The following is a 12,400-nucleotide window of genomic DNA, read 5'->3' on the forward strand; positions in this document are numbered from 1 at the left end:
CGTATTACCGCCAGAGAGGTTATTTTTAGGTGACGTTCGTCGGAGTGTTTTGCCAACATAAATCCAGAAGTAGGGGTCAGGAAAACGATTCATAGGTAAAGTTCGATAATGAGCCTCTTTGGGGCTTTCTACGGTACTGCATCAGAACGCCCGGTGCTGGTATCATGTGTTCTGGACATTGCCAGGTCATTGAGCGGTACATGTAACCCCCTGTTTGGATTGCGAGCATTACTAAGATGGGTCTATATGTGGGCATTGCGTACGTGGGAATTCCCAATGGATTATCCGGAAGCTTTGATATATCAACTATGTTATTATTACATATTGTGACTGAAAGCTAGTAATTTACCACCCTCGCATTCCCATTACTCATGCTACGATGTTGGTGAAACCCGAGAGCCAGGGTCAGGGCCCTACCATACCTACGTCACTGATAACCGTGTTTTCTCCCAGCAAGCTTCAACCGAGGTCTGTAAGCATGCACAAAGTTTGGTGTTAGGAATGTTGATACGTGCTTGTATATAGCGTTGTCGTAATACTATGTTATAACACATGGTAATAAACTAACCAGTTTTGAACTAGAGTTCTGCCATTACTATAGGATAATGGCCACATTGCCCGAACCACGTGAGCTACAGTCTGTGTGACAGGAGTGATAGATCGGCTGGAAGCTGGCTTCAAAGTAAAGGTGAAGAATAGACATCCAGGTAATTAGACACGCCAAGCAATCGCTTAGCATTTGGTATCCTAGAATAATGTACATCCTATAGCTTCTTACTTATTAGCTTGGTCTATCTCCAAACTGAATGCCTCCATCAGGGATTTGATTTCCTTATTTCCATCATGAACATCATAAAACGCGTACCTCATGGCCTTGAAGTACATGGCTTCCTTGTATGATCTTTAAAGGTGAAAGTGGTGTGAGGAAAGGACCTCTGGGCTCTGGGCCAAGCGCTCTTCAGTTACACCACACGACCCTACGATCTGTCACAAAATATCGGTGCATTTTAAGCACATGCATGTGTAAATCGTGGGTCATTTTTTTTACCAAACCTGAGTTAAATTGGATATTTATGTACGCTAAATTTACGGTATGCTTAATTAAGGCGTGCGTAAATGTCGAATTATACTCGGGTTTAGAAAAAATGACCCAAGCTTTACGCATGCATGTGCTTAAAATTCGAATTTCCTACAGTGCTTGTACTTCCTTTTATCCATCTTGTTACCTTATAGGTAAGGAAAAAGCCGTGCACTTCGCTAAACTCTATTTGCATTTGTCTAAATGTTTTGAATTACAATGACAGAATTTATGTCGAAATGATGGCATGAATGTAGCTTTTGCTTTCACAACTATCCATACTGGGATTCGGTAGAACTTTTAAAGTGTCCTCTTCACTTTTCATGTCCGTCCTTTAATCTAAGACTAGACAGATGTCGTCTAGAATAGCCCTTTTAGGAGGCCTGTTTACGGTCTGCCACAGACGATGAATATCTACTCAGTCTCCAAAGTGCGTTTGAACTCAGGTAAAGTGGCATACCTCCCTGTAGGACAATTGGGGGACATTACATTGGTCTAATTGGTAGGCGGGTCTAGCTGTGACTTTTATTTGCAGCAATGAATCTAAAACACAGTAAAACATCACCTCTGGTAATCGAATTTCCAAATAGATTCATTAGGTTAAAATGGAATAATTTTCTGCTTGGCTTCTCTTAAAGACAAAAATTGGGTCACTAAAGGTTAGTTTGACAAACACAGAGCCTTCTCTTTGCCCAGAAACAGTTTCCACAATCTATATATCGCATTTTGGTGGAAAATTGATTCGCATGTGAGCCTTCTAGGCCACACCACACCATTGATTGAGTAATTAGTAACGTAAATTATGGTGTATCTTTCGGTTATTGGGAACCTGATTGTTTTGATTGCTGCTTATAAGTAGGGCACCAGTAAACAGAATATGATGACGTTGGCAATTCCGTAGGGAAGACGATCGTGCCCTCGCCGAATCGATCAAATTTTGATAATTTTGAAAGGTTATCCGCTACATAAACATCACAACCATTACCGTACAAAAGACACCAAACCAAACCAAACCAAAAAGACTAAAATCAGCCTGAGAACTTTAAAATAAAATAGAAAAACAATATGGTGGTTTATGCAATTTGACATATCTTGTTCGGGCGTTCGCAGCTTCCTGAATGTATTTTGCATTACGTTCGAGCCATCGGACCGAAAAATTCGTGAGAAATACCCCTCATCACCACCTCATCTTTCCCCATCATCTCCATAACGGCGTCTTTCAACACCGTCCAATGTCTTCCAAATGGGGCAGTCCCAAAAGAAATGATTAGTTGTTGGAAGTCAAAGCCGTCAAAATGTCATCGGATTTGAAAGTCAAATCCTCAATAAGCGGTATGAAGGTCGAATGATCTTCTAATCAGCATGACGTAATTCCATTAGGAGAATGCACTTTCATTTCTGGCAGTTTTCTTGATAGGAAGGTTCTGAAAGCGTTTTACACACCGGTAATCTCCGCTTTAGTAAAGATCTATTTAACTTCGCCATTTGTTGCCTTGGGAGCATGTAAACAGCGTAGCGTTTCTTTCTTTTTCTCAAACCAACGCATTCCAAATTGATCCACTTTTTGATGATTTGCTTGTTGATAGTCTGCTACTTTCCACTGCACAATATACTATCTTAGCTTACCTTAAAGTGTAAGTAAAGGTCCTACATTATTCACTGTTAGAAACAGTTTTACACGTTTTACAGTTAAAAACTTTTTACACGTGCTTTACACGCGTGTATAAGCAACTTTCATGAGTAAGTGAGATATGAGCTACTCTTGAAAACAATTTTGAAGTGTACAAAAGGCAAATGTCTTGAGCACTGGCGCAATAGTACCAAAGCATTTACCAACTAGAGGTCCACGACCCCATGTCTTCGCCAAATGATTCTACCTTCACAATTCTGTATTAATTGTGATATTCCTTAATTTGCAAATAAGTTTCTCATTCGCATAAATCATATAAGTTCATATTTTCCTCCACCCAAATAAAAGACAAAAGATTTGACAGACTTGTATATCACTAAGATACCTTAATAGTCAAATTGTTGTTTAATCATACCTTTAAGTATAAAACGGAAATCCCCTATTTAGGGTTTATCCAAAGAATTTGCATTATGACGTCATGATTATGTCATATTACGTCATCTTTCCCTGAAAATTTGGTGATCATATCCCAATCCGTTTTGAAATTGCGAGGGTGGGGGGTGGGGGCAGAAGAGAGCCCCCGGTCCCAGGAATCCCATAAAGCCAGGTCTAGATAGGGTAAATGCAAGGAGGTTAAAAAAATTGATTTTTTTAACCTCCTTGGTAAATGTCATTACGCTAGGGTAACGAACCTGATCATGAATGGCCAAAACGTCGTGGTCTATGGGCGTCCTTTTACATCTATTACATTGATTTATTTCCGTGTCGACTACACACACACTCACACCCCTTGCCTTGGTGCCTAACTGTCTGAATCTGTAGACAAGAACAACTACTTAGGGCCTAGGAAAATGTTGTCTCCGGTTACTCGTCCGATAATGGCAAAAACCTGCCGACACTGGCCTTTTTTGTCTTTTGCTGACAATCCCTACTCTTACGTACGTACCGATTTCATTTTTCTCGGGACCTTAATCGGAAACAGAGCATCTTTTTGTTGGGCCTCACTGATCATCATCCCGACTAAAAGGTCGAGCCATACTCTTCGGCAAGGTCAAAACTGTACGCCTGGCCACATAGTTTCTTTCGTAGCCCATTCTATTAACAAATTCTGGAAGGATTTCCATTCATATATTATTGATAGAATCATGTTATCTACTTTCCTTCATTATTTTACCGTGCCTTGCTTTGTATATGCGAGCTATTTCATGAATAAGTTAGTTCGTCATTAAAAAAGTATCAAAGTACCTGACTTGGATTCCCCATTTGGATGGGTGGAAAGTAAAAAGCCGCCTTAAGAGAGCTGACCTACTCAACCGTCCTTGTCACTGCGTTACGCTTAAGACTTTTGGGACTACGGCGGCAAAACATCAATCTTCAACAGGGACCCCCAAGAAAAGATACATCTTGCTTACCTTAAGATTACGCGACTGTCGGCCGCCAGTAGTTCTTCCCAGGGGATGTCAATTTCTAAACTTATCCGCTGATTGCGAGAGGAATGTTCTGCTAGATCGTTCCTCAGGAGAATTGCAAACTAATTGGCACAGACGCCACCACTATAGAAGCTAATGTCTGTTCCTTTTCTACACCAGCATGATTGTCACTCATAACTACAGCAAAGTAACCAACTGAGATCTCCTATAAGATAATACCCAGACTATAGCCCTGTTGCAGGCAATTTACATAAGGCCATGCTGATGTGATTATATGGATGCCATCCTCTGGGAACATCAAAACTGATGCGTGCCAATAAAAACGTTTGAATTAGGGCTGGGTATCGGTACAGCGTACCGGTACAAAACCCTTTTTTTTCACTGGACCGGTCCAGAAAAACCGGACCTGAAAAAAATGGTGGACCGGATGTTGGACCGATTGGAAAAGGAACAGATTGTTTGATCAGGCATTCACACGTTTTGGGGCTTACCGGTCGAAGAAAATAACAAGAGCGAAGTAGAGTACAGTCTATAGTCATTTCTACCAACTTTTACAGTCAATCGTACAGAGCAGTTAGTCTTGTAGGATATAAAAACACCAGTGGGAGCCGAATACTAAACAAAAGAGATTCTTTGTAGCAAAATGGACCATTGTTTTGAGTATCGTCCATTCACATGATGCCACATACTGAATCAGGTCCAGGTTCAGGTCCGGGCCTGGACCTGATCCTCTGGACCTGAACTGGACCTGGACCGGAATTTTCTGTACCGGTACCCACCCCTAGTTTGAACAAATAAAGTTGCATTCATTATGAAATCTAAGTGGCCAGGAAGGTTGAGCAAATGACTGAACACAAAGAATATGTAAACCGCACAATAGATTCTCCATTTTTGTTTTCTCACATCTTATTTTTTCACATCTTATTCACACCTTGGAAATGACATTGGCATCCTATGCCATTACTTTACATTTTCTTGTATTTTTTTTCACAGTTTACGCCATGTATTTAGCTACTTTGTACGATTTACTGTATGGTTGAAAACGTTTAGGGGAAACAGCCGAAAATTAATGCGCGTGCAGATGTCATCCATACAATCACATAAACATAGCCTGACGTAAGAGGCGTCATATCCTCAAGTAAGATAGCAATCCAGGACTGGTGTCAGCAAAAGTTCGTTTTTTCCTAGAGCTATATCTTATATAGTAGAGTACCGTATGACATACTCACTAGTTTTAAGGAACGCTTTCAGCTATATATGCAAAGGTTAATTGTGACAGGTCGTTCAGTGTACGTTCCCTTCACTTTAAAGATAACAGTTAGTTTCTAATAGACAAGGTTGTTGAGTATCCTAATCACCATTCATGACCCCGTACAAAGTCAGACTCCGGTTGATATATCGTACAGTCACACCCCATGTGAATATTTTTACAACCTTTCTTCCAAAATGCGGGGGATGAAATGGACTTGCAACTGGATTGATGTTATCTGTACGTGAGTTGAATGTTCATACATTCAATCAATATATGCCACCCAAACTAGCATAAAACTGTCATACAGTGAACTTCACACACCTCCTTCTTAAAAAAGCTTTGCTCTGGGACGCAAGCAAAGCATATCGTTGTGACTTCGATGCTCTGTAATATTTTGCAAATTGCTTTTGTTACACTCAATTCGATTGCTTAACCATTCATTTCCCCTAAGACCTGTCCTGTCTGAAATATGTATCATTACTCATAGTGTACACCTGTGCTGTAAAGTAGATTGCAGATGGTAAGCTGCCAGCTTCTTTCTTAATTAATCTGCATTGCATTATCAATACAAATGTATAGTGGGATAGATTTCCCTATTGCTTTGCTATTTGCATCTACTTCCTGATTTGCAAGAGCGGAAATATCAAAGATTTGGTCAAGCGCATATCTTTCATCACCAGTATTATGTGAAAACTGTGACTGGTAGATTGCGCAGTGTTGTAGCTGAATGAGGGACACTCAACATTTCTGACGTTTGGTTTCATGCTAAAACTAAGTGTTGTCTGTACACATCATGCTATAAGGAGAGCATGTCCAGAATAAAGGTACAAAGCAAAGGCCGAAAGGTCTGCAGTACCAAGGAAAGTACCCAGGAGGCCAATAATGACCTATGTACGGTACATACAGAATATCACCAAAATCTATCCAGTCGTTCTTAGATTATGCTGACAACAGACATCTAGAAACACTTACACACACGGAAACAATATCTCCATTCGTCATGAAGGTAATAGTGATTGTGTTCCAGGTCTGTAGCACAAGTTGTTCCAGCGAAGGAGCCCATGGAAACTGAACTTACGCCTGTTGGTCATTAAAAGTACTAGCAGGAGTTGACTAAACGACATTTTACTACCTCGCTTAGACCCTTACAGAATGATTTATTCCAGCTGACCTGTAGTGTAAAGGAATCTACGCGTAATGCACAGCACAGCAGGAAATTGGCTGGTTAAGCAACAAGTCGCTCTCATCAAAAGATGGCGCTTGAGGAGGACGCCATCACCATATTACTTGTGCTGAAGGTACGATATTCATGCAAACCGAATTGGCACTAGAAACATGAAAGTCCTCAATCAATACAAATAAGCCAAAGGGTTGTACGCAGTATAAGTTGTGTGGGAGAGCCCTTATACAGCAGACATTTTCCATCTGTCGAAAATATCATCGAGATATCAAAGCCTGAAGTTCTGCTGCAGTATCAATGAAAGCAGCCCAAATTCTAATCAAAGGACATGAGCTAACATCACATCAAGTTTCATGATAATAAATCAATAGCCTCTTCCAATAATGATGCACAATACACATTCATACATACATACATACATACAAACAATAAAGGTTACAGAAAACACAAACGTCTTGGCGAAGGTGATTAAAGCAACCTACCTGTGATCATAGTCGTTCTAATCAAGCTTTTTGGATGTCTAAGTTTTTTCCTATGAATTTCCTTGAAAGAAATTCTTGTAGTGTAGGTCACGCACAGTGCCCAATTTCTTTAGCGAAATCTGAAGATGATATACGCATATCTACAGTAGAGTGGTGCACCTTAATTTAGCAAAGCTAAAAGCTTTTCCGCGGTGGCCTTTCGCAAAAGGTTCGCTTTATCCAGACGAATTACATCTCCACACAGGCGGTAAGGCTGCATTAAGAGAAACGAGTGCGTGGGAAATTGGTTGAAGAAGACCGATATTGCCAGCTTTAATACTGTGCTGTCGTTGGCTGTTCTCCAATCACGGCTTGGTAAAGTTGTCCTGCTTCTTTAGAATGGCCGGACGTCATAGAAATACATAAAGTATGACTAAATAGTCATATAAAGTATAACTAGCATTGGGCATTATTTCCCCTGGACGGAGGTGACCATGTCATTTTAAGTGAATACCGTAGTTGAATGCTTATCTCACTCCAAAATAAAATAAATTGGGACCTGTGGAATGAATCCCTGGCAAATCATTAGTAATAACAATCTTTTGGCCAAGGGTACTCCGAGGTAGGTGAAAGGGCAGGTAGGTCCATCTCGTTTTACTACGGTTTGTTCGACGTAAAGCACCTCCAGAGAGCGTAATTTCAAATTACGACCGCAATATTCTACGTACTACCTCGGTATGTATTATTACAACAATCATATACATCGTAATGGTCAGGTTCAAGGTGACAATCGCCCCTTCCACCTTCCTCCGAGAGGAAGGTTAACTTCCCAAGGGGGTACTGTTTTTGCCTTGTATATTTGTTCCTATAACTCAACATGCACACAATCTGTCGTGTACTTACAGTTTATGACGATTACAGTAAAAAGAATGGTGGTAAAGAAGATAAATAAGAAAACAATGTCCTCACAGGGACGAGAGGTGCGAGAATCAATCGTCTGAACAGACGTTTGTTGGAAACCAAGTAAGCAAGCACCAACCGTATCTTAATACCTTACTGTAGAGGCTGCATAGCACTCTGAAAGCCTGATAAAAGAAACACATTTAAGGGTGGTACATGTATACGCTTCCTGGCACTTTAAGTCAATGGGTCACTGCATACGTCACGTGTGCGCAACGCCTGTACACGTGCGCTACATGATTGGTCATTTGAACCCAAAAAGGCTGCAGCTAGCTGCAATACGGTCCGCCCAAAATACCCAGATTAAATCAAAACAATGATCGACACAAGAGTTACAACCTTGTATGTTTTCATCAGATAAAACGTTAGTTTTGTCAATTTTGGACGCCATACTTGAAGCGAATATTATCCGCTCATGGTTATCACATAAACAAACTAGAGTTCGGGGACCTCATACCTCCATGAAATATTTATTGCTTTTTTGTGGATGGTATGTATGTTTATAGTCGGTTGTATTTGAGAGTAATGGTTATAAATGTTATGGGAAAGTAGTGGTGTATTTATTTAATGACACAGAGGATGTCCATCTGATTAGTAATTATTAAAATGGGACACTTAATTGTGTAATGTGCGTTTAAGAGGTCGACGGCATATGGTAGCGTGGTGTTCCTTAAGCTTGATGTTTGGCATTTAAACTGTCTAAGGTTGTCAGCATTATTGAGGTTCGACTATGCGCCTCAGAGCGGTGTGGTGGGAGGAAGTTGGGAAACTCAAAAAGAAGAAGGGATGTGGCCAACTTTAGTCAGATGGTGATTTGATTTTCCAACAATATGTCATAACATCAGCTGTTCACACGGTACAAAAACGAGATGCACACTTTCCTCTGACAGCCCTACACCAACTGTAAGATGAAAACTTGGCGACAACCCTGTCTGCTAAAAAACAAGTACCATTGGCTACGAAAGAGACAACTAACAACTGTCCCTTATCGTAACAAAATCAGAACATCTGTATCGCCCATAAAACTTCTGACACCCAACCCAGATGAGAGGACCTAATGGCATTTTAATCACCATGTCACTCAAATCAGCAGTACAGTATGTGAGACATCCATACCTGTTAAGCATTACCGTTAAATGTAACTCAACTTCTTACAATTATACTTACGCTTCACATCTCCATGATATCCTAAGCAGACATAAATAAAACTAATTATCATATTCAAAAAACCTCGGGGTTCCCCAAACAGCTGTCACCATCTGCTTGGAGCTAAGCCCATTAACAAACACATAAAGCACGATGCCTGTACCAATATATCTCAAATATAGGGGTGATTTCTGATATTATTACATCAATTATAACGACAGATACGGCTCCCAAAATCTCATCGATTCAAGCTGTCATCACACCCCACCAACACAACAAGTATGAAACCAATCCATCTAGCCGTTCTTGAGTAATCATCTACACAGACAGAGACACATAACAGAAAATATAACCTCCATTCCATGACATTTCATGGAGGTAAAAAGCTGCCCAGTCGTTACAAATGTCTCTTCTTACCAGAAAAATGTAAAGTCAAAGGCAACAGGTGTATGGGCTTCTTTGTCACAGATAGCGACCTGGAATGTGCATTGGGGAATGTGTATTGCGATCAGTGCTGGGAGGCTTTATCCTTTCCTCTTTTATACGTCTTACAGACTACTGGATTGACTTAGCCTTCCCCTTGTCTTGATGTATTCAGCATGTCGCTCTGCCAAGAACACCTCCTACAATTTATCCCTCCGACACCAATTAACGTTATTACGCTTATTTGACTAAACGCCATCGACCATAATTGAACACACGCCCCCAAATACGTGCGGCAGGTGCTGAGACTGAGAAAATAGCGAAGTGGGTGATGGAGAAGTGCAATTAGCGTTTATGAGAATCAGGAATCAATTTGGATAATGATTGGAGCCTGTTACCAGCTCTGGGTTTGAAAACAAGGATCCTGGTGTGTTAGCACTATATATATCTAGGTCGCATAACGTTATACATTTTAATGTCGAGGCAAGACAGCGAGTATTCACTGAAGCTGCCGCACGTTCATGACCTCGCTGCGGACGATGGGTTTGACAGAGCTCAACAAACTGTATTGCATTAAAAGCAAGACTTAGTGTTTTAGGCTATATATGTTTTGATGTCTTTTTTGGTATGCTTGTACGTTTTCATTCTCATTATAAAATTAGGGGAACACACAAATTCAATTCAGGACGCAGCGACGCTGCCAACATGCCTCAGCCCAGTGAGATACCTGTTTACTCGTAGCTGACATTCTATTATGTCACAACAGCTGTGTAGTCTTACATGTTCTGTCGAAAATGAAATTTCGTTAGTAGCAAATTGTTCTTCAACTTTTATAATAGCACTTTCCGTCGTTACACCGCCATACTGGAGACCAATGTATGGTGCAGCAACAAGCGCTTTGGTGATAAAGTCAAGGTTGTTTGTGCTTACGTAGTGTCTAATCTAGAATGCGCAGTGATTGAAATTCCATCTCCTCCCCATGTTGAGAAGTCGCAAAAAACACATGCCACTTTGCAAAAAAGTGTTTACTTGACATAAACATCTGTAAGTATTTGTTAGGCACAGTGTTAAAGGATTATTGAGTTGCTTACAAATCTTTATGGAAAGTACAAATGTGTAATTGGAATTTAATTGGTCACTTTACTCGGTGCATCAAATCTTATCGACAATTGCCATTAGCCTTAATCTAAATGTCTTGGTGTTCAATCAGAAGGTCCTCTGAATATATCACTGCGTGTCTTATTACATCTGTCATACACGTTTGAAAACGTGTTGATAAATTGCAGTATGCAATATTTGCTTTTCATCAGGCATCATGAGGCTATTTTTCAAGATTGTCTGGCTTAGAAATGAAGTATTTGTAAAGGCAACGCCAACTGTTAACTGTATATATTGTTGATCGAACGAGAGTTTGATATAGTAACGCCTCCTGGCAGCTGGATGAAATAGTACACACACACAATTGAATGTACGATGCCCTGTTGTACAGCATCCGCTAGGAGCGCTTTGTAGTCTGAGGTCACAGCACAGTCAGAAACGGGAGTTTCATGGTTGAGTAGCACTTCGTGACGGGTGCAATCATCTCTTATATGGCGTGACAACAGTTACTATATATAGTGTTCATAATATGATTCATGTTTTGATCGTATTTGATCTGTTTAGCTATAAATATACCAGGGGGTTAAACAAAACACTAACTCCATGGCCTTCGTCAAATGATGTTAACCTTTTATAGTGACGTGTTGTAAGTTTCCATTGATTATGCGCAACCCAGATAAGGTTCTCAGCCGCCTAAATTGTATTAGCTGACCATCCTCTCTACCCAAATTGCAGAAGTTGTCCCCAAAATTAATGTCTTAACAAAGATACTTGCTTGTGTCATAAATAGGTAACTGCTATTATATATCCAAATCCAAATTCACTACCTTTAACCGTCTACGGTGTCATATTACGTTTTACATCGATCAGACGTAACCTTAGGATGTGACACGAACAAATGGCTCTAATATGAAATACTGGACAACTTTCTTGCCTGCTCACCCTTCCTTGGTACCGAAGAATATAATAGAGAAGGTTGCAAGACTTCAGGATAACGAACTCCGTTCTGTCATTCTTGACTTGTTGAGATACTGGTGTCACCTCTAGGACGAGGATGAACTGACCTGAACATAATGTACCCCGTGAGAAAGCAAGCTATACAATGTATACATAGTGGAACAACCGGCACCAGCATAGCGCGTGTCAAGGCCGGGCAGAGTTTAAAGGCCGGTCTGACTTTTGTCACATATCGCGGCACCAGTCACACTGCCACATCGGTGTGATTTAAACATTTTGCTAAATTGCTGAATATTCGTTCTTCCTGCACCGATAGGTAGGTGAGAAATGGAGGAGTTGTATGTTTGTTTTAGAAGGATGATTCGCTGGCATTTCGTTCCGATTTAAAATGTATGTAATGACCTAACTTTGGTTGGTGAGAGAGTGAATAGCGAGAGTGGGTAAGTTGGGAGAAAACGCCCTGCAGGTAGACATTGTCAAGATTGGTGTGCGTGTATGTGTATGTGTATGTGTATGTGTATGTGTATGTGTATGTGTATGTGTATGTGTATGTGTATGTGTATGTGTATGTGTATGTGTATGTGTATGTGTATGTGTATGTGTATGTGCATGTGCATGTGCATGTGCATGTGCATGTGCATGTGCATGTGCATGTGCATGTGCATGTGCATGTGCATGTGCATGTGCATGTGCATGTGCATGAGCATGTGCATGTGCATGTGCATGTGCATGTGCATGTGCATGTGCATGTGTATGTGTATGAGTATATTGTGTGTGCATGTGGT

General features: G+C 40.6%; 1 protein-coding gene across 1 annotated transcript in view; it reads left to right on the forward strand.

The window, feature by feature from the left end:
- The first annotated feature begins 11,810 nt into the window (after positions 1-11,810).
- Positions 11,811-12,400, forward strand: part of LOC118412663 (beta-1,3-galactosyltransferase 1-like) — a 7,666-nt gene continuing 7,076 nt past the window's right edge. The window contains exon 1 of the mRNA XM_035815660.1: positions 11,811-11,931. The gene's annotated coding sequence lies outside the window, so the exon portion shown is untranslated. The remainder of the gene's footprint in view (positions 11,932-12,400) is intronic.

This window comes from Branchiostoma floridae, chromosome 3 (genome assembly GCF_000003815.2).
Source record: "Branchiostoma floridae strain S238N-H82 chromosome 3, Bfl_VNyyK, whole genome shotgun sequence".
NCBI classification, from domain to species: domain Eukaryota; kingdom Metazoa; phylum Chordata; class Leptocardii; order Amphioxiformes; family Branchiostomatidae; genus Branchiostoma; species Branchiostoma floridae.